Below are 23,763 nucleotides of genomic sequence, written 5' to 3'. Positions count from 1 at the left end.
GAAAGCCCAGGCTTAGAGAGGAACTGCTCAGTGTCATGGGACTAGTGCGGGGTGGAGTCAGAACTTCAAGTTGCTTTCTATGGTCTGATTCTTGATACCATGCTGTTAATCATTTCCCAAACTCACCAGGCCAGACCTTAAAGCACAGAAGGTTCTAGAAAATCTAGAAAGATTTCCCTGCACCTCAGAACAGCCAAAGCAAATTCAGAGTGGGAGACCTTTCCTTGTGGCCAATTCTTTCCTTCTTTCCTTTGTTCTTCCTTTTCCTCATGACTCTATTAAGCTCTACCAGGCGCTGCAAGACACTTGAGTGGGTGTGGGAGGGCCGATTGAGAAAGACTGCTCGTTCTGATCTTCTGCCCTCTTCCTGTTCTTCCCACAGGACTGATGGGCTAAACAGACTTAATGCTTGGCTGTCAGCATCCCTGTGGAAGACTCCAGCAGACCCACATGTCCTACGGTTCAACTTTTCAAACCTACCTCTTTGTAATTCCTAAGTAGGAGTCTGAGCTCTGTTGTCATATTTCAGTTTTACAGTTACTCTGAAATATTTTGATCCAAATATGCCCTTAGTGTCATGCTTTATTAATGCGATATGACTCATATTAGTGACTGCTTGTTCTTGAGCCATATGCCCTGAATAAGTTATTGGGTTTCACTGTTTACCCTAAGTTTAAAAAAAAATTCCATGCGCTCTGACCTCGTGACACCTAAACCCTGCTCATGCAGTTAAAACAGGAAAACTAGTTATCTGATATCATGAAGGCAAATCAGCTTGTAGAAGCCCTCAGATGTTTCCATTCCCACTGGTGGGAGGGCATTGTGGGAGCCATGGATTATTCATCAAGAAAGCACAGGAGAGAATTTCTTTTTTGTTTGTTGATTTCCAAAGTAAACCCAAGTATAAAGAGATACAGCTACGGTGCCTTTATTTTTCATTGTTAGCACATATCATTATGTCATCCTGGAAGAACTGCCCAAAGAAATAGAAAAAAGAAATTACCACGTGGATTGCTGAACGGCTCTCCTCCTGCCTGCCTGCAGAATTGTCTGAGAAAGGAAAATACACACGCATTAGTCAGGCCCTCGGGGTTACAAGGCTTCTCACCAGCAGCAGTGCCAGGTTAGCCTGGGAGTCTGCGGAGCAGGCTTTGGCAGGCCACCAGAGAGAGGGCATTTCATAATCAAGAACTTACCCGAGAGGGTTCTGAGCCAACAAGACAGTGTTGGGAGTCAAGGGCTAAGGAAGAACGAGTGGATTTATTCTGTGGACCAAAACCTCTGCACTTAAAGACATTTCCTTTCTAGTTTTGATTTCCTTGTATTTTAGCTGCTGCACATTTTTTTTTTTCGCTCACCATATTTCACAATATATCAACTGTTCTGTCTTTGGTGGGCCTGGCTGAAGTGTTACACAAATCGTCACTAAAGAATATACTGGCTATACATTGGGTGATGGTGGTAGTGATGGAAGAGACACTGGTTTTCCTAATAAGATATAGGAATAACGAACATTTCTTGAGCACTTTTACTAAGTGATACTAAGACATGCATGAGATAGCTCAGGTAATCCTCTGAACCCTAGCATTTGGGTACTGCTGCTGCTGCTGCTGCTAAGTTGCTTCAGTCGTGTCTGACTCTGTCTGACCCCGTAGACGGCAGCCCACCAGGCTCCCCCATCCCTGGGATTCTCCAGGCAAGAACACTATTACCAAGTTAATTTCAGTTGAGGTAACAGAAGCATGGAAAGGTTAAGTAACTTACCTGAAGTCACAGAGCAAGTAAGTCACAAAGGCAAGACATGAAGCCCTGTAGCTCGATCAAGTTCATGGTCTTAAGAGAGACTCTTTGTTCCTCCAAATGGTCCCAACTCTTGCCTTGGGGTCCACCAGGAGCTGTTGGCAGTGCCTAGGTCCCCATGTTTGCTTAAGGACCTATTATGTAATAGGACCTAACTAATATGTCATTTAAAACTACAAGAGATGCATTGGGTTGAAAGACAGTTTGGCCATTTCTTATAAAACTAAACACACTCTTCCCATATTATCTAGCAATGATATTTATTCACATGAGTTGAAGACTTATGTCCACACCAAACTTTGCATATGAGCGTATATAGCAGCTTTATTCATAATTGGCAAGACTTAGTCCTTTTCAAGTTGTTCTTCAGTAAGTGACTGGATAAACACACCATGGCACGACCAGACAGTGGAATGTCAGGCGACAATAAAAAGAAATGAGCTCGTAGACAGACATGGAGGAAACTTACATGTACTGTACATAATTCCAACTATATGACATTCTGGAAAAGGCAAAACTATAGAGCAGTAAAACCCCCAGATGTTGCTAGAGGCTTCATGGAGAGAGAAGGATGAATAGGTAGAACACAGTTTTGTTTTTTTTTTTTTCTCACTTTTAAATTACTCATTTTTAACTGAAGGATCATTGCTTTTCAATATTGCATTACAATATTTCTGCCATACATCAACATAAGTCAGTCTTAGGTAGACATATGTCCCCTCCCTCTTGACCTCCCTCTCACTTCCCACCCTTCCCATCCCTCTAGGTTGTTGCAGAGCCTAGGTTTGAGTTCCCTGAGTCATACAGCAAATTCTCACTAGACATCTATTTTACACGTGGTAATGTATATGTTTCCATGGTAATCTCTCCATTCCTTCCACCCTCTCCTTCCTTCCCTCCTCCCATGTCCATAAGTCTGTTCTCGGTGTCTGCGTCTCCAATGCAGCCCTGCAAATAGGTTCATCAGCACCATCTTTCTGGATTCCATGCTGCTGCTGCTGTTGCTGCTGAGTCACTTCAGTCATGTCCGACTCTGTGCGACCCCATAGACGGCAGCCCACCGGGCTCCCCCATCCCTGGGATTCTCCAGGCAAGAACACTGGAGCGGGTTGCCATTTCCTTCTCCACTGCATGAAAGGGAAAAGTGAAAGTGAAGTCGTTCAGTCGTGTCCGACCCTCAGTGATCCCATGGACTGCAGCCTACCAGGCTCCTCCGTCCATGGGATTTTCCAGGCAAGAGTACTGGAGTGGGGTGCCATTGCCTTCTCCATAGATTCCATATATATGTATTAATATGCTATATTTGTCTTTCTTACTTCACTCTGTATAATAGGCTCTAGGTTCACCCACCTCACTAGAACTGACTCAAATGTGTTCCTTTTTATGGCTGAGTAATATTCCATTGTGTATATGTATCATGGCATCTTTATCCATTCATCTGTGGAGGGACATTTAGGCTGCTTCCATGTCCTAGCTATGGTAAACAGTGCTGCACTGAACATCAAGGTCCAAACACAGGGGATATTTAGGGCAGTGAAACTATTTCCTATGATGCCTAATGGTGGATACATGTCTTTATACATTGGCCAAAACTCACAGAACATACAACACTGAGTGAAGCCTAATGTAAACTATGATCTTCAACTAATAATAATGTATCAGTATTGGAGCATCAATTGTAACATATGTACCATACCAAAGCAAGATGGTAATAGCAGGGCAAGGTTGGGAAGCGATATGAAGGGATATACAGAAACTCTTTATATAGTTCACTCAAATTTTCTATAAATCTAAAATTCCTCCAAAAATGTATTAATTTAAAGAAAGGATTTTGGTGAACTTGGATGGGAGGGACTGGGAGATAGGTGGAAGTGTTGTTGCCCTTTCCTACCTTTTACATGTCTATTCAAGGTAAATTAAAATTTAAAAGCCAGTAAAGGAAAGAATAGGGGCTTCCCTGGTGGCTCAGACAGTAAAGAACCTACTTGTAATGCTGGAGACTTGGGTTTGATTCCTGGGTTGGGAAGATCCGTGGAGAAGGGACATTATCCACTCCACTACTGGGTCTCTAGAATCCCATGGACAGAGGAGCCTAGCAGGCTACAGTCCATGGGGTCACAAAGAACCGGACACATTTGAGTGACTAAGGAAAGAATTCTCAACTTTAGGTATGATCCTGAGGCTATGGCCTATTTTGAATGGTGGAGTCTTGGTCTCCTGTATTCTTGATGCAACAGAGGAGCCATGCTCAGTTTACCACCTGCTTGGTGGCTGGGGTAGAGTCAGAAGACGTTAGGTTGGGAGTGATGATAGGGCTTCACGCTGCCCACTCGGGCCCTGCTCAAATCTGCACGTTCATCAGAGATTTTGGAGAGCCCATTCTGGTGGGCTAGTTTGTATCCTGAGCTTGCTGAAATAAGACAATGCTTGGGAGAAAGAGGCAAAACAAAACAAAACAAAACAAAAAAACAACAAAGTGGGATGGGAGGAGAAAAGAACAAAGAAAGAGAGAGAGGAAGGAGCAAAGGAAGGAAGGAAGTGGAAGGAGAATGTAATTTTGGTGGGCCATTCTGAAGGCTGGTATAGCTTCCTACTAAAGGTCTGGTCTTGGCAAGTGATGCTGGAGAAAGGAGGGGTGCCTTCAGATTTTTCTAGTAAAAAAGAATGGGGCTGGAATTTTTCCTAATCCCTCTCAACTTCAAACCTTGGAAGGACCATTAAACCAAAAAGGGGACAAGCTCATGTCTGTCGCCATCTCCAGCATCCTCACCACCAGGCCTGGTTGATGCCATTAATCATACAAGGCGTCCATCTGTGTGCCTGTCACTTGAGCTGCTCCCTATGGTCAGAAAAGCAGATGACAGGCAAATGCCAAACTCTTGCTTGTGTGGGTGTTCAGTGGTGACTCTGGGTGGAGAACTCACTTCCCTCTGCCTACATTTTAATTTTCATTATTCATCAAATTTTCTCATTTGCTTTCCAGAAGGAGGCAGTTATGTTGGAGGGAATGGAATCAACCCAACTCCATTTGGCTCCTTGCTGAACTAAAGACATCAGAGTTTTAAATATCACTGGGCAGTTGATACAGTAGAAAAACACACACACACACACCAAATCTCATATAAGGATTCAAGTATAGGGGCTATCTGAACAAACTGGTTTTCTATATAATCATTTAAGGAATGTTTGGTTTTATATATAGAATCAGCTAGGACAAGGATTTTATTTAGTTGTATTACATGTAAATGATTTACGATTGGAAATTTCCAGTTCTTACCACTCCCCATCTTTCTAGAAGATTATACCAATGAACTCTGAGGTGTAAGGGAATCTTGCAAGCTATGGAATATTATTTTCAACATGAAATTTTATTTCAATATATGGGTCCCCCAAAACCCTAATAGAATTGAATTATTGACTCAATGGGCTTCCCAGGTGGCTCAGTGGTAAAGAATCTGCCTGCCAATGCAGGAGACACAGCAGACGCGGGTTTGATCCCTGTGTTGGGAAGATCCCCTGAAGGAGGAAATGACAACCCACTGCAGTATTCTTGCCTGGAAAATCCCATGGCCAGAGGAGCCTGGAGGGCTGCAGTCCATGCGTCACTGAGTCAGACACGACTGAGCGACTGAGCGGTTGAGCACACACACGCACATTGATTCAACGTGATATTCCCAGAAAACCAGCATTGATGACTCCTTCCCAGGCAGTTTTCTGAGAACTGCCTGACTCTTTCTGCAGCTGCTAGAGGCTGCTGGCTTCAGAGTTCCTTTGGGTTCTTTCAAGATGAATCTTTAAATGGCACCTGGGTCCATCCTTACATGCAAGCTCAAGAAAGGTTTGATTCTATTTCTAGAAGTGGATTAATATAACCATAAGGAAACAATACGTTCCAATTCTACAATCTCCTTCAGATTTTGAGACTCATTTTGGATCAGTGAGGCAACTTCCCTGAGTTTTATTTCATCCACTTTCTTCATCAGAAGAGGTAGACTTGAGCTCAAGTCCAGTTGGTACAATTTCTGAGCCCAAAGCAATGGGTCAAAATGAACTAAAAATTAATGTCAGATTTGCAGAAATAGTTCATTAAGAAGAGAAGGGAAAAGTTAGAACAAGGAAAAGGATTAAAGAATCTTGCAACTGGAAACCTAAATTTTAAAGTTTGGAACAATTGAACATTCTTACTGATAAAAATTACCCCAAATTAAATGTAAATCTCCAGTATCAACAACAGTGGCTTTAGTCTCATAGTCTGAGGTCTTTTAGCTTTTGTTTTCTTTTTTAAAAATCTTATACCAAACTTTAACTTTCATATTTGTGAAATTAAAGGTTAAACAATAAAAAACATCAGAGTTTGAAGTATTATAATGATTTTTTTCTTCAAGAATATGACTCATACACTATTTTATAATAACACTCAGGAAGTAGAAATTATTTTCATGAACAATAGGCATTATGTGTGGAAGTGAAAGGAGAGATAAATACTTTTATAGGTTTGAGAGTCTTCACTTAGGTATAATACAATAAAATATAATATTATCCACTTAGGACAAGAGCAATACTTCCTTCTTTGAACCAGGTTCTATTACCTCACATTCAGTACCAAACACATGCAAGTTATCTGACCTACAGAGGAGGGGGTGAACAAAAAAAAGATCCATTTTGTCAAGAAAAGAAAGATATACGAAAGTAATGCTTACTTAACAAAGTGTGAAAAAACACAATTCTTGGCTCATTTTACTTGTTGAGACTGATAAGAGCGTCCTAAGCATCTTTCATGGATTTTTATTTGTGCACTTACAGCACAACGTGGTAAAGCACAAGATAAAGCTGAAGAGATGCAGTTGCATATGGCGCCACTAGGAACCAAAGGGCTTCAGCCAGCTTACGCTCACAGACTTGAATCAACCTTTCCGCCTCCAGCATCTCCATTTTGCCCCCTCCCCACCCATGCATGTGCAGGCATCACAGGCGGGAGGGAAGTTTATTCTCCATAAACAATTCGCTCTTTGGCCACTCTTTGAGCGTGCCAACCAGGTTGCCAATTCTGATGTAGACACCTGTCCATTTGGAACAGGAATGAAAACAGCCACTCATTTCCTAGAAACCATCAAACACCCTGTCAGGGAACAACAGCTCTCTGCTAACTGCAATCTGGGCAAGACATGAACGGGTCACGTCGATAGCCAATTACCAATCCTCTGAGCCATTCAGCTTCCTTCAGATTGATGAAAGTTCCTGATTCCTTCACTGCAATATAGTTTCAAGAGGGTTCTCTTATAATCACTGTGATACTAAGCTGCTAAAACCTTAATTTCTCTTGAGCAACAGGCTTTTTAAAACACTGCTAAGCAGAACCTGCAAATAGGGGTACAAGGCCAATCCATATTTTAAGGTAACTGCCTGAATGATGGCATCTTCATTGTTCAAACAACAACAAAAGTGATTTTTAACTGCATGGCTATTGGACTCTGGAAATTTTGCATAATTTCAAATACAAGCGTGGGCATTTTCCTCTGTGTGTGTGTGTGTGTATTTGTGTGTTGGAGGGCTCTCAGCCCTTTATCTTGTTCTTTGTCCTTTGTCCTGTTAAGACACTGGCTTGGTGTCTCTAAGGACAACACCTTCATGACTCCTGGATGCAGAATATTTTAGGTTAGTGCTGCCTACGACTTTCTGATGAAATGTCACTACTGAAGTGAACTTTTGGAGAAGCCTGGGTCCCGAGTTTACGAGCTCCTCCCTGGCGGAGGCTGGAGACTAATGTGGGTTTAATGTTGTTATGAGCCAGGCGGCTGAGCCGGGTAACAATACGAGTCTGTTGGACATGTCTTCTGGGTTGTCACGTTCAATTTGCACATGACCTCCTGGCCAAAAAATGGGAAAGAAGTGGTAGAATGTGGGACTGAAAGCTCATATTATTGCTTTGACAGCTTCACTCATCTAGAAGTAATGCAAAATGCAATTTATATTTATACACTCTGACCTCCTGTGCAGAGAGGGAAAGTATCTAATGATGGGCCGAGGTACTGGAGGAAGAAATAGATCTCAATACAGCTGGAATTTGTCTACATTTTTGCTTTTCAACCATTCAATTACAGTCAAAAGATAAATGAAACACGAACAGCGCACTGGTGAGGTAGTGACACAATTATTTTATAGTGACTGGGTTCTGGCTTTGAGTCTCGGCAAAGGTGGCCACAACACGCCTTATTTCACTGGAGACAGATAATCTGTCTGCTCCCACTGGACAAAGGCCCTCTGCTTGTAGGTGCGTCATTATGCCCATCAGAGAGGAAAAAAGACACCAGCGAGTCAGTGACACTCCAGATCTGCATTTGGAAATTCTTGAGAGGGCCTGACACGTTAATCCTATTAACCAAGATAAATCAAGTCAGGCCTGGTAGTAACTGGGGCATTATTCACTTTCGAGTGGAAAGAGGCAGTAGGCAGAAAGCACCATTTTCTTTTGTGCATCGGGAAATTTACTGGCTTTTACATGCCCTCAAATAGCTTCCTTCTGAATAGAGTCCACGAGCTAACTGGGGAGAATGGGACTATAATTGTCAGGATCTTCAAATATGTCGAGGATTTCAGAACAGGGTTTTAAACCCATACTGTTTCCAGGATCTACGGCCTCATAGTCTCTCTAAAAGTAGGACACACAAGGAAAAGGAGTCTGGCCCTGTCCAGAGATGAAAAGGGACACTAATCATCACCTTCATAAAGGCAGCAGCTCCTGCCTGGCTGAGGGCAAACTACCACTTGAACATGTTTGTGTCAAAGGTTATACGAGAGACCCAGAGATCAACCTCGAGAAATAAACAAAGAGAAATGGGAGACTGCAGTAAGCAGTGCACTGGAGTATTCCTAAAATGACTGCTAAACAATTGCATTTGTCTATATTTTTGCTAATTTTTTCTTAATTTTTATTCTTTGGGGAATAAAGGGCTGCCACTGCATAAATTTTCCTACATGTGTTAAACTTCTCCCCACTGTGTCCCACCAGAAGTTCTGATGCAGAAGACAGGAATGCATTTTTTTTTTCTTAACTGAACAGAATGTTCTGTGTGGAGGAATATCAAATAACATAGACTCTCAAATCAAATCTTTCTACTTTCCCTCTCTTATCACAGTTTATGACACACACTCTCCACCATTACCTCCACCCCTCGGAGAAAAAAAGGGGAGATCACTTGCAGAGTTCAGCTGGTCAATTTCCGCAGGTTTCTTTTAGGGAACAGAATGTGGTTTGGGTTTTAAGATATTGTTTCTAAGGTTTTACTAGCTTCTCAGTACAGAAAAAAATTAGCAGAGAGGGTGTGAATTGGAGAGAGATGGACACAGGAAGTCCGGAACCTCGGTCATACGACAGAATCAGGGTATCAGTCTCTTGGGGATGCTCTGAGGAGGTAGGGTACCACACCTGGAGTAAGTCAAGTATAGGCTGTTTCTGCTTTACAACTGGATGAGAATAATCTCACAGCACCTCTCCAGTGTGGGTCTTTGAAGAAGAGTTTTGGGGTTGGACATAGGGCCCAGAGGTCACAGGGGAGACCATGTCCATGAAGACACCATCTTTATGAGGAAACTCCTTACTTCCTTGTTAAACAAACTCGGGACAAAATGGCTTCCCTGGTGGCTCAGCTGGTGAAGAATCTGCCTGCAATGCAGGAGACCCAGGTTCAATCCCTGGGTTGGGAAGATCTCCTGGAACAATCCTCTCCAGTATTCTTGCCTGGAGAATCCCACAGACAGAGGAGCCTACGGTCCATGGGGTCACAAAGAGTTGGACGCGACAGAGTGACTAACACTTTCAGGACAAAATAAAGCACCAGGAAGACAGCTGGTCGGTTTCTGGTTTGGTCCCCTTTCCCAGGTACCTGCCCCCTCCCCACACTGGCTTTCCTCCTGGGTGCCATCACAGCCATTGATTCTCCTAGGACGAACTGAAAAATGGCTGAAGACACCCTGGCTCAGCACATGAGGGTATTCCAAGGTGACTTTTCCGGGGGTAGGCAGGTAAGAAACCGGCAGCTCTTTCTAAACACACAATGGTGGCAAAGAGGGGTGTTCCAGAGATTTGAAAAGGATGGGAAGCCAAAGGTCTCCTTCAGGGGCGCTCATCCTCGCTTGGAACTCCACGGACCTGGTGGCCTGCGGGACACAGGACACGCCAACTCCTTGCCCTTTGCAGGTGGCGGCGGCTGGGGGTGGGTGGTGCAAAACTGGGTCCTAGGGGAGCTCCTAATTTCTGCTGAGATGAAATGGCAATGCGTGTGAACTCCTCACGTTCACCGGCTGGAGAGGGAATCTCGAATAAATCTTTCCATTTTGATTTCAGGCTTCTGAAAACAGTTATGAGACTGACTAATTAAAGACATGATTTCAACCAGTTACATAACCAGGCTCGCGAAAAGCTCATGGGAGGCTGACGGAAGTGACCTGGGTACCATTCTATCTGTTCCCATCCTGTTCTGTTCCTCCCGGCAAATCCCCCTTCCCATGAAAAAATGAACCCCAAAGTGCAACAGGGCTCTTCTCATTTTGAGGAACACGCCTTCGCAGCATGAGCGCGCAGCCCCCAGACCCAGAACTTTCTGGCAGAGGCGCGGGGGGCCGAGCCCGGGAGCTGGGAAGGCGGGTACCCCCGGACCCGGGTCCTCGGAGCGCATCCACGCGGGGCCCCATGTCCCGGGGCCGGTCTCGCAGGAGTTAAACCCGCAGGCAGACAAAAGGGAGGCGGCCGCGGTTCCTTCTCTCGGCTCTCAGTTGGAAATAGAACGGCTGCCCTCTGGACTTTAACTCCCGCCAGAAAGGGCATTTTATTACAGGTTATGACAAGTTGCCGAGAGACACGCAGAACTCAATAAGAAGGAGCGGCGAGCGGAATCAAAGATGCTCGAGATGTTTGGGAGACAGAGCGGAGATGGCTTCAAATGATAGGTGTTAGCAGGGCTGGAGATGGAATCTGAGGGGCCGGCCGGGCGGGAGGAGCGGCGCGGGGAAGGGGAGGTCGGGGTCCCCGCCTCCCGCGCCGCCCGAGACCCCTGCGACCTCCCCTCCGCCTCCTCGCGGAGTCCTGCCACTGCTGCGACCGACCTTCCCAGAAGGTTCCCGCCAGCCCCTCCGCCCAACTTGGCTACTTTGCGTTTTCCGAATCCATGCAGGGATATCTACACTTTCCCCCTCCTCCTCGGGTTCTGTTTCTCTGAACCTCTGGGAGAACAGGGATGTTCCTCTGAGAACCTGTGTGGTGCTCCATACACTTCCACTTTCGGTTTTTCTCGGAGTTTACCTCTTCCCATCTAGTTAAAACAGAAATAAAGGACCTCAAACGGAGTGTTCTAATTTTTTCTGCCAGGTGGGAGATGCGCCTTTTGGGGTTTCTGGTTAAGTCAGCCCCGCAGTCCTAACAGCTGCTCAGGGTCCCGCTGACCCGAGCTGATTCTGCAGAATGGGGAACACAACCCCCTTCTCCCCGGCCGCCTTTCAGATGCTTTTCATCAGTCATCGCCCTTGGAAAATAATTCTGTCTTCGTGAGTGCTCAGACCTGCAGAGCCTTGTCCAGCTCTGAACTCGTGGTGGAATGGAGGACCTCCATCAGAACAGAAAACTAGCGCCCCGAATGGAAGCGGCGCTTGCCAGATGTGGGTCGGTCTGAGGGTGGCGGCTGATCTCCAGGAGGGGCAGTTATCTAGAGAATTGCAGGAGGGCAAGAGTGGGGAGGAGGGGGCAACGTATTCCCAGAAGGGAGAGAAGTTTATCTAAATTCCATCTCTAGCACTCAAATCTAAAGAAGACGTGGTTAGTAGTTTCAGAAGCAAGCCTCCCTACAAAGTGCGGTAATTTTCAGGATTTGAACTCAAAGCCAGAAACAAACTTTCTGGCAGAAATACGTAGCACACTATGGCAGATATTTAAAATGAACAAACTTACAGATCTTTTTCTTCCCCTTTCCCCCTCCTGCTTAAAAAAAAAAAAAAAAAAATCTAAGGAAATAAGAAATGGAGGACCCTCTGAACCTCTGTTATTGAGGAGGTGAGGGAGCAGATAAACCACAAATACATACCAAATATGTAGCTGGTATCCCTCACCATTTCCCATCCCCTGATGGAAGGCTGGGTCCCCTCAAGTGAATGAAAAGTAGCTCAAGTGCTTGCCTGATGGTCCAATCAGATAAATGTAACAACCTCTTAAAATTGTAGAGAGGCAGTTTCTTGGGGTGATGGTCTTAAACATACATGCCTCCTCCCCCCACAGCACCCACCCCGTGCCACAGACCTGTGCAAACCCAACTTCGTTTTTCTCACCTCGATCCAATCTTTTACTGGAAGTTTCTTGCAGAACTATTTTTCTTCCTCATGTCAGTGTGCCTGATTTTTAGAGACTTTGCTTCTTGACTCTCCCCTGGAACTCTCAGTAAAGCCTCCCCACTCCCCAACAACTTGTTTCGGATGCACAGACAGACCTCTACCTCAAATTTGTGACAGAAGTTGGAGAAAGATCATATGAAAACAGCTGAGCCTGCAGAAAAAGTCCTGGGTGCTCATCATGTGCAGAGGAACTGCTGCAGAAGGCTCTTTACAAAGTTGAAAATGAGTGGGAAAGGCCCCTGGAAAAGAGAAAATTTGTGGGACATGAAGTCACAAGATGAATAGAATGAGAGATGCTAGTCACTTTTCTGTCATCATGAGCCATAATAGTACCTTGAAGATAAAACCATATTTCCCCGGAGATCTATTCATTTGTGTTATTTTTGTTTTAAACTTCTTCAGAACTAAAAAAACAAATAGAATTCTTGTTCTTCAAATAACTGTCCATTGGCAACTCATCAGCTACACGTTTTACGGAATTGTAGGACTCTTTTGGTAAAATATTAACATATCAAAAAATTTTAGCCCTCACAGTGGAAAACCTTCCTCTAGTGTTTTGGTTTTAAAAAGATTGGGAAAGAGAAATTGTAAACGAAATCACCCCTTTGGCTTGGTCCATGTAATTTGGGAATCCTTACAAAAATGCTGGAGGGAGAGGAAAAATGCAAACTGAGCTCAATACCCATTCTTGCATTTGGCAAAGTTTTAACAGATAAGGATCACTCCTTGTTTCTTTTTTTCTTCTGTCTTGCTTTCTGGAATGGGGTTATATACCAATTCATCTTTCAGAATCAAACTCAGATATGCTTAAAACTTCATGGATTTTTACACATTCTCATCTTTTCTGTATGCTCTGTCCCCTACCCCCTTTCTGAAAACAGCAAATTGTTGAGAATATAAAGAAAAACTGCACATCTCAAACTTTCCCGTACACCCTGCTGAAAAGAAAGAGGATAGAGAGATTCAAGTAGAAGGAACATTAAGATGTCTCCAGCAACACCCCAGAAAAAAAATTATAAAAATAAGAAAGGTCATTGGTAAGTAAGTTAAAGCCAGAGCCGTTACCTGTAAGTGAAACTGCCCTGCAGAGGTGTTCTGTATTGTGGCCAGGGGCCGGGAGAAAAAAAGAAAGGAATCGCCCCTTGGGAGTGAATAAGAATGAAGTTACTGGCGATGGGGGACAGAGGACAAATTTGTAAGAAGAGGTTACCTAGGGATATTTTTTTGTACCTGTCTTCACAAATCACTCTAGCAGCTTGGAGAAGATCTGGAAAGCGAGGGGAGCAAGGTGAGATGAGGAACTCAGAGGGAGGCTGGCACGGCTTCAGCCCCTTTGTGAGATGTGCAGGGGCATCTCTTTTTACAGTTTTCCTCACTTCTGAGGCTGGAATAATAAACTCAAGTGCCGCCCCTCAGCTCCTGTCCATCTTCTTTAGTAAACCTGACATAGTGGAAGAAATATGACATGTGAATTATTAAAGAGGAGCCAGTTGACTTTTAACCCTGATTACCTTTCTCAGACCCCATTACCTGAAAGTTTATCTAGCAATATACTGCCAGAATTACAGGGCGTGCCAGGCGGGGGGAAGAGAGGAGAAAACAAAGCTGGGATCTTGTGCAAATATCAGGGAAAAGCAGAATGCTTTACCTTCCTATTTATGTCACTTTAAGGGATGAGTACTATGTTACAGGAAACAAACCACTCCTAGTCCAAGAAAAAAGACAATTTCTCTGAACCTGAAAGAGACAACATTTAAAGAATCCAGGATCGCCCCTCCTGATAGCCCTCTGATTCTCAGTTCCTTCTGGCGAGCTTCCCAGGACTTTAATTTTTGTTACCTTTAACCTGATTTAAATGAAGTCTTCACTTTATGAACAGTAATCATATAACCAGCTCTTCTCTGAATCCTCTTCCTCCTCCCCCTCCTTTTTTGGATACAACTCCTGTTTTTGCTCTGTTGCAAACACTTCTCAAAAGGGAAGCAACATTGTTCTATATGCTTTTAAAGTAGCTCAAAGACCCTAAATTGAACTCTTTCAAAACTTTAGAAAACATCCAGAGACTATTTAATTTAGGCAACTGATATTATAAAAATCAGGAATAATCGTTCAGGCGTTCAAACAAAAGTTTCTCCGTACTAATTAGGCAACCATTATTCTGGGGGGCTTGAGTAACTCGCCAGCTGTTGTTAGGCTAAAACAGGAAGGAATTTTTGAACACTTAGGGGTGTCTTCTTCTTTTAAAATGAACAAGAGAAGAGTTGGAGTCAAAATAATAATAATAATAATGATTGCTTAGTGCTTTGGGCATAGATTTGTGTATCCTGTTGCCAGGGTGAAGGCAATAATTGAATCTATCCCAAATCTGAGTGATGGAGTAGTCAGAAATGACTCTACGTGACAGAAGAGCCAGGAGGCAAGTGATGGATACTATTGTCCAAACGTGACCCTCCATTAACACCACCTATCAGCATCTGGATCCTGTCACTGTGTCCCATCCCAGAGCCAAGAGGGCTGCCTGGCATATTCCTAGCGCTTCAAGCGCTTGCAGGGTGTGCTCAACCCCGCATCAACTAAATGGATGGGGAGACTGACCCAAACCTTGCTCTCTCTATCTCCAACTCGCCTTATTACCCCTCTCCAGGCCCATTGTTCGGCAGGTGCTGGCAATTTGCTCCTTATCTCGCCTCTGTTTATGAGGGCTTTTTATTAATAACAAAGGGAGAGATGGTATTAATATTAATTAACACAATAAAATGAAACAGTTTTGAGAATCCACCAAACGAATCACCTCATCCTCTAATTGGAGCTGGAGAGAAAAGGGGAGGAGGAGGGGAGCAGGGAGGAGGGGAAGGGGAGGGGGAGGGGAAGATACAGATGACCTACTGGGTGACAGGCACAGGTTGGAAGGGTGACATTTTATTGTAAGCCTCCCAATGAAAGGAAGAAAAGGAAGGGACCAGTCAATTTAATGCAGGGACCAAGAGTGCAAGGGTGTTGCTAAGAGACAGGGATGCTGCTAAAGTTCTATCAGAAGCACTACTCTGACCTTATGCAAATAGAGGCGGCCAACGCTTTGTGGAGCGGCTGAAAATTCCACCCCCTGTGTCACCAATACCTGGCATCGAGCCTTTTATTCAAATGTTCTCTAAAAACACACACAGAGGATGTGACAAAGCATGACACATTTAGGGGCTGTAAAAAAAACACAGAGAGAGACAAAATGGGGGGGAATAATCATAATAGCCATGATTTTTAAAACCAGGGAGGAAAACCAACATCAGATCTTCCTGCAGAAATGTCACCCATCTTTACCTCCTGACACTATCATTTTCCTTTAGCTGAAAAGTAACCTAAAGATTCAGAAATTGTCTTCTCTTTGCAGAAATGAAGCTTATTAAGCACCACCCTGGCTCTCAAAGTAGTGTCTTAATTTACACCCCAGGGGTGTGGGCAGAGGATGGTGTGTGTATGTGAGGGGGTGGGCCGGGGGTGTGAAAGCCCGGTGCAGACTGGAGAAACTGCATCGCACGCCCTCCTGACAACTAATAAAGTAGGCATGCTATCCCTTCCATTTTTACCATCCACCCTAGGACAAGTGTTATGTGCAAAAGGCCAGAAGTTTGGAGACCAGTTGGGTCTTCCAGGAAGTTGACTGTCTTTGCAGTTGTATAAAAGGGGAATTGCAGCGGGTGTCACTGGGGCACCTGCGGTTAATCGGCCAAGGCAGGGTGGGCATACATCGCACGCCACACCCCCGCCCCAGGCGCCCCAAGAGGCGGGACTGGGCCCGGATGCGGGAGAAGATGCTGGCCCGCGGGGTCAAGGTCGCGAGGCGCGCAGGTGCTGGAAGGAGCGGCTGCGGTCGCCCACCTGCCCCCGCCGCTCCACCGCGCGGCCCTGCAGAGGCGGGGACGGAACCGGCCCGGGAGGCAGTGCGGCCGCCGCGGGCCTCGGGTTGGCGCTTCTCTGGACCACTGCAGGCGGCTGGACCCGGGGTCCGGTTTGTGCAACAGCACACGCAACGGCCCAGGCCAAATTCTCCCTCTCCATCTGCTTTTCTCTATTCCTCTCTTCAGTCCAAATTAGCATTTATCCTCCCCAGCCTGGTCACACACAAACATGAGGAAAAGGAACCTCGGTTCCCAAGCCAGTGGTAAAACCACTGACCTTAAGGGTGGCAGTCCTGAGAAGTTTCAGACAGGCGACTCTCACAGCTCTTTGCGGGGACTTTTAGTTCCCTGGGGCCACCGCACCCCCACAGCTGCAGCTTTGGGAACGTCTGGGGCTTTGGGCTGGTGGGGACGGCAAGCTGGTAGCAGAGAGCCCCCCAGACACCCGGGCCAACCCTGCACCCTCCCTTCTCCTAGGACTGGCTGCAGCCAGAACCCAAAGCCATCACCCGGAGACTCCTGCTGATTCCTCCCTCTCCTGCTCCCCAAGAAGGAAAGAGGCAACTGCGAGCGAGGGCAGAGCACCAACACACACACACACACACACACACACACACACACACCTTTACAGATTCGATTTAACCAGCGAGCTTTTTACCCACTCCATTCCCTCCCTCACTGTTGACTTCGATATTGATAAAATGCCCGCCCGTTCACGTCTTTCTGGGAATAGCTGCAAATGAATACATTTAACGACTCGGGGGGGGCGTTTCCAGGCTTCTGCGGGCGGTAACTTCCTAGAGTAACTTCTCCTTAGGACCCTCCCACCTCCCTTCTTAATGGTGGGCCTTTTCATAATGGGCACACTACTATTAAAATTTCATATTAGCAGTGTGTATGGTGAACTTTGTAATGGGAAATTCAATAGCTGCTGTAAATATTAATGGAATATGAAATGAAGCCACAGCCTCGACCAGCCCTGGCAGTAAAACCCAGCGAGCATGTGGCGGCCCCGGGGCGAGAGGGGCCTTTCGTCTTGTCGCGCTCCTTTTATGACATTAGCGCGGGGCTTCCCGCGCCGGCGCGGCCTCAGAAGCCGAGGTGCTGGGTCACCCTTGACAAATGTCCCCGTGTCTCGCCAACAGACCCCCGCCCGGCCCTACCACTCCGTCTGCCCAACAGGCCCCGGGAGAGTGCTTGCGGGTGTCAGTTTCAGGTAAAGAGCTCTGGAAAGCGCCACGTCCCCCCCACCCCCAAAAGATTACAGGATTCCAGCGCCTCCTCCAGCAGGGGCAGCCCCGGGTGCATCCAGTTCAGGACGGGCCCCCGCCCGGAGATGGAGGGAACCCCACGCAAATTTGGGGGGATGGAAATCAGGGTCAAGGTTGGCCGGATCCGTACCTTCCGTCCTCATCCCCATTCTCTCCCCACCTCCCGCCCAGAGGACCCGGCTCAGCAAGGGAACCGCGGCTCGGTAGGGCGTCTGGGAAGGGACTTGGGGAAGCCAGTCCAGGCCGCGCGTTCAGGTCCCGTGCGTTCCCGGAGTCTCGACGTGTCCCCACGTGCGCTCGAGTGGCAAAGGCCGCCAGGGCTATCCAGCGACGTGGTGGGGCGGGGGGCTCAGGGGGCGGTCAGTACTGATCTAAGGGCGCTCGGACTCCAGGAGCTGGGTCGCCAGTACTGCCCCCGGGTTCGGGCGTGGGTCTTGGGCAAACCGGAGGAGAGGGAGCGCGTGGACGCCGGAGCAGCTGCGCGATCGCGGCGGCCGCCGGCGCCCAGGTTGGATCATTTCCGAGCGGCCGTCGCCACCGAGAAGGGTCCCGGGAGGCGCGACGCGCTGACAAACGTGGCCGTCAACACCTCGGGCTGCCCCGGCGAGTGATTTCAACAGGCTGAGAGAGGTCGGCACTTTGAGTGGCAGGCGACGCCTTTCCTCACTCTCCGTATTTAGGGTGTACCGACAGCACTTCGGAGAGCTTAGTTGTAGATGGGACATTAATCTTGTTAAGAGATAGCTTGTCAGCTTCGGCCCGGGCCTTTCCCTCTCTCTGGCGACCCCTCATCCTTACCCCCCAGGCACCCCGACACTACCCGCCTGGCCCGACACAGGCGCCGGGGGTGGAGGGTCCACGCGGGATAAGGGGACGCCCCGGGGCTAAACGGGGGCAGGGCGAGACGCCCCAAGAAGGTTCAAGTCAAAATCGACTTAAATGACAGCCAAGCCTGGGTCCTGGCACCTTCACCGCCCCCGCCCCCCACCACTGACCCGGTCTTTTTTGCCTGTTTGCAACTGGAGAGAGGGGAGGACTTGATCAGGGCGGGGAGCTTGTTCTCAAGTCACCAAGCACACAGGCGAGATCCCCTGGCTGCGAAGAACTCCGGGCAACTGTCTTCCTATTTTCCTTCGACTGACCCCCAGGTGTCATCGCTGTGGAGTCTTCTATCACCTCCCCCCTTACCATCAGCCCTATGGGATCACTTTTATCTCCCGTTCCCCACTTTTAAATGATTTCCTCTCCAGTTATTCCCCCGCCCCCCGCCCCAGTTAATCCAGGATAGTTTCTCATGCGCTCCAGATGCAACAAACTGCAGAGCTGAAATGAACTGAAATAAGAACGGAATTGACATAGCGTGGGTTGGTTTTGCACCAGGGGTTTCACTGCGGGAATAGTTTCAACAAGGCATCCGCGTTTTCCAGATCCATCGAAAAGCTTCAGGTGGGGTTTTGCATTCTCACCGAGCCTCTGAACAGTTCTCCACCCTCAACCGCTGTTCCTTGTACCACCCCCGTTCCCTCTCACCCCCACCCCACCAAGTTAAATAGCCGTGCCTCACTGTTTCTCTTCTTAAATCTTCTTCCTTCCTCCAGGATAGTGCATCTTTTTCCTTTTGCCCTTAAAAGAGTTGCACTTTAAAAAAAGATTAAAAAAAAAAAAAAAAGACAAGAAGTGGATATAGGTTTTGTAAGTGTTAAATAACTTTCTCAGCGTGTATTAAAGGAAGATTGTATTTTATCAGCAGCTGATTGATGCAGCCCTATGATCCTGTCGGTTTGTCTATAGTATCATATTTATTTAACCTGCTGGGGGACTGTGTTCAGGGGCAGCCTGTTCACGCTGACAAGAGCATGCACATTACACACTACTCCAGGTATTTTGATTGATTGTTCCCACCCCAAAGCCTTTGGTTCATAATTTAGCACAGCAGGTTTTGCATCACAGACTAGGTTTCAACAACAAAAAAATCCTGTAAGAGATTTCAATGAACAACTACCGCCAAGAAACCTTTCTCCACCTGCAACCCCCAAATATTTTAAATACCTCCTGAGATGGTTCAGTTGGTATAATTACAGGGCACACAACCTTTATTTACCCCAGTTCCCTAAGTGTGATCAGATTATTCATTTTAATTTGTAGCTGGACCAACATTTCCTTAACTGTGGGTGGCACGGGAAGTGGGGTGGTGGTGGTGAAAATGTCAGATAGTGTGGGCTTTTCTTTTCTTCCCTTTACTCTCTTTCTTTCAATAACAGGTTTGAGATGTGGAAGCAGTAGAAAGACAGACAAAGTGGCTCTTTTGCACAGTCTCCTGAGGTAGCTTTGGGAATGAGTTCAAAGCATCCTTTGGCAGTAGACTAGATTTTTACTACTTCTATATGTCCCCACTGTACCCTGTGGTTAAGGCAAGATTTTTTAATAAGTGATGTCCTGTTCAATGTATGGAATAAACTTCTTAATATTTGTGTCTTTTCAAATAAATAATCCCAATGATCTGGGCACATCCTAGTGGTTCTGAAATTTTTGATCTGAAGTTAGCATTACCTATTGAAGGACACATGAATAATTACTTCCTATGTGGTTTCTTATAAAAAGGAGACTTCCCTTTGACTTCTTTTTAAACTAACAGCAACAGAGTACACATATATTTGTACTAACTAAACTAAGCTTGAAAAACAATATATATGTTTTGCTACAATGAAATGGGACATATTTTTTGTGCATCTTCTTGGATTTTTATATTCTGGTTAGCAATGGTTTTGTGTGTGTATGTAAAAGCAAAATTTCAAAATGTGTGCTATTTTCTAGTAATAGAAATGTTGTTTGTTATGCTTGCTATTTTTATATTTGTCCTTTAGAAACTCTTGGAATGACTCCCGAAGCCTGGAAAGACAATCTTAGAACTGTATCTCTTTGTCCATTAGAGTCTCATTTTGTTGTTCTAGATCAGATGAGAAGATTTTTACCAAAGTGGTTTACTGCATATTTACATAATGCTTCACTGCTGGGGTGGGGGTAGGATTTAAAAAAGATGCCAAGTGGATAGTTGCCCCTCAATAACGCAACACATTTAAAGGGTTTTTTCCCTTCAGCTCTTAGGTTAACACTGGGGAAAAATTATGTATCTGGTGATGGCAGGGATTCCAACATTTATAATTAACACTTTCTTCCCCATTCATCTATCCATCCATCATGCATCCATCCATCCTTCACTTTTCCTCATTCTTAAATATGATTATTCACAAAAGTGTACCTTTTGGCTTGATTGTATACTTTATAATGATGGTAAAGAGATTAACCAGTGTGATCCACACTTCCCATTCCAGTTAATATTTCCTTTTATCGAATGTCCCTTTTATTTGGAACAGGTTTAGGAGACCCTGATGGTAAATCTTCCTTGCTGATAGCGTAATATTCAGCAATGTATTTTTATCCCTCGATGTTGCTATTTACCCTTAGTTGGTGCTTGATGACAAAAACCAAAATATTTATAAAACTCCAGGAGATGCATCTTTCTGCTGAGAAAAACATCCATTATCAAAAGTCAGTACAGACACAGTATCTGGAGAGTAGGAGAAAGGGCAGGATGACAAAGAAATATTAATCTCTGACTCAGAGGCAGCCAAGGGGTAGGAAGGCAGATCAAGCAAGGTGAAGAAAAGGCCAATTTGTTTGTGATGAACCAAATCTACACGTTTTAATCACTTGCGCTAAGGAGTTTTGAGATACCTTGTGAATCAACTTGGAGCCATGTTTCCAAAATGTTTTAGTTTTGCGTTGGTTTGCATTGAAAATAAATCTTTTAAAGCCATCTACCACCACCATGTTTCTTTAATAGAATGTACATCACTCCCAACAAGGAAGAAAATGCTTTCACATGTTGGCTGTCTCCTGGGGACTCAAATAAATTGGGTCCTATTTCTTTTCAAGGGGCCCCTTTAACCATGCTCGTAAGCTCACAGAGAGACACCTATATTAATACAAAAGAACTTCTTTGAAGTTTAGTCACTTCTTAGCTGTGCAGCCCCAGACAAATCACTTCATTTCTCTGTCCCTCAGTTTCCTCATCTGGAGAAAGTATAATAGTACCTGCCTCAAGGATTGCTGTAAGGAGTATGTTAACCTGTGTGAAGAAGCTCTTAAAGCAGTACCCCTCACATACTTATATCTAGATTTGCATCTGCTATTATTATAGCCTATAGTATACATTAGTGTCTTACTAACATCATTACTGAAAATAGTAGTTTTACTTATGGTCACCTGGATTGTTGTGACTGTCCTCCAAATTTAAAATGGTTCTTTCAAGGCATTGTGTTCAAATCTGCATTGTACTGAAGTGCAAAATTGTCCCCAAATGAGCAAAGTGATCACTATGTTTCTCCCTGTCTCCCTAGGCCCCAAACACACTAAGGAGCCTTTCACGTAAATGCCAAGCTAAAGTGCCACTCCAGGGCGTGGTGGGTACTGCCACTGAAGTGTTTGTACATCGAATAACAAGAAGATTCCACCAAAAGTCTGTAAAAAGGCAAGCATCTCTCCAGCCACTCTAGTAAGGCTGTCAGCATGCCCTTCCTCATTTTATCTTACATATCTAAGCCCTTCATAGCTTATGTTAATATCCTCTGGGTTTCAGGATATGCTTTTTGTATGTGCTGGCACTGTCCTCCGTTCGACTGTCGAAGGCAAGCAGAAAGTGATGTTTCCTGATACTAGGTTAGGATATTGATCAATAACTAGAATCTTGATGAGAAGGTGAATGGAATTAAATAATAAAATTCAGGAGAGGGGTGTGGATTTATCCACATGTCAACTTCTGAAATTTAGACACACCAATTTCAATGGGGAATAGCATCAGCATTACCTCAACTATGGAATATCTGACTTTTTGTTTTTGAGCTGATCTGTTGCTACTTCAGAGAGTAACTTGAGATCAGAGCTAAAGTGAAACCAGAGTGCTTGAAAGGCTGCTAGCAGCATGCCCCCCCACCTTCTCTTTAAGTTACCCGACATGGAGACAGAATATGACTTGCCTTTGTTACTGTTAGATCGCAGAACCTAAGATATGAATAGGTTTCATTTTATGCCACTCCCCAAACTAAATCATGACAAACACGGCGGACAGGAGCTAGTGTTTTCTTACATGTGTTAACATTGACCTTGCCACTTAGAACCACACCCCTCAATTCCCTAAATCACCATTCCATATCCCTTTCGTATCTTTTCTTTTCAACCTGCTCCATAGTGTGAGACAGTCTTTTCCCACTCTATACACACTGAAAATCCATGAAGTTCTGGCAGCCGAACTTTTCACGAAGAGTCCAATAAACAGGCATGTACATTGCTCATCCACTAAGATATTTACTCTTAAATGGCATGTGTCATCGACCTATGTAATTAAAATAGTGAATCTCACATGTTTAAACTCAGCTTCAGTGTTAAGCATCTTCACATTTTAATTAGTTTACTCTTTTAGGTCAGAGAAAGGTAACTTTAGTGAAATAAACGTAACTTCCAATATCTCTTTTCATGATCGTTCTATAGGGCTAGAAGGATACTTTGGTTTTCTCATTTTTGGACTAATAATAGCTTCAAAGTTGCCTAAAAGGTACTAAACAAAGATATTAGAATGTCCCCAGAAAGGAAAACACATCACAGTGATCTGTGGTTTCCTGTCTGTGAATGCTGAAATTTAAGGGAAAATATACATTCTTTTTTAAACATTGATCCCTTTGAGATTTGCAAATAGTTAAACTAGTTTACACAGTTCTCGTTTTTTTAGCCTTCCTTTTAAGTGCAGCTCTTAAGTAAGCAGACACTTTAACTTGCCTCCCTATTAGACAGCTTTTTCTTTATTGGCTTTTCATAGCACAGCTATCAAAAATAAGATAATGCCCAAGATCTGGGACCTAATCAGCTTTCTAGCTGAGTTTAAAGAGCCTGGAGGCTGTTTAAAGGTAGCTCCGGTTCTGTGTGCCGGCCTACTGCGGTGTTTGCACTGCCACATTTTGATGGAGAGGGTAATGTGTTTGCTAGATAAGGCGAAGGGGACCAGCCAAAAAAGCAAGGCTCTGTTTGATAAACCCTGACATATTTAGCCATTTTTCACACACATGAAAGGAAGCTTTAAAACCCCAAGGAAAATAGAGGTGTCCATTCAGGCACACTCATGTTTATCGAGACAAAAAAGGTAAATAAAGAAAATTGGCATCTTGTAGTCTATTAATTAGGTCTAGAGCTTATCATTAAATTGAAAGGCTGGATAAAATACAAGTCTATTTCTTGTTGTTGTTATTTGATGTGAAAGTTCAGTTCGTTAAGTCAGTGTACTTTGGAAGGACAGTTATTTTGTTTGGCTTGCCTTGCCCTGGTGGAAGTTTTGAGCTCTGTATAAAGGAGTTGATGAATTGAAGTTAAAC

At 45.0% G+C, this 23,763-nt stretch overlaps 1 long non-coding RNA gene across 9 annotated transcripts in view; it reads left to right on the top strand.

Annotated features, from left to right (window-relative positions):
• Positions 1–916, top strand: part of LOC113879560 — a 37,703-nt gene extending 36,787 nt beyond the window's left edge. For all 9 annotated transcript variants that reach the window (XR_003507383.1, XR_003507381.1, XR_003507380.1 and 6 more), the window contains one exon: positions 383–916. This is a non-coding gene — a long non-coding RNA (uncharacterized LOC113879560). The remainder of the gene's footprint in view (positions 1–382) is intronic.
• Positions 917–23,763: the final 22,847 nt, after the last annotated feature.

The sequence above is a fragment of the Bos indicus x Bos taurus genome, chromosome 21 (genome assembly GCF_003369695.1).
Source record: "Bos indicus x Bos taurus breed Angus x Brahman F1 hybrid chromosome 21, Bos_hybrid_MaternalHap_v2.0, whole genome shotgun sequence".
Classification (NCBI taxonomy): domain Eukaryota; kingdom Metazoa; phylum Chordata; class Mammalia; order Artiodactyla; family Bovidae; genus Bos; species Bos indicus x Bos taurus.
The sequence above is the reverse complement of the archived record's forward strand: the minus strand, read 5'-3'. Positions and strand labels throughout refer to the sequence as shown.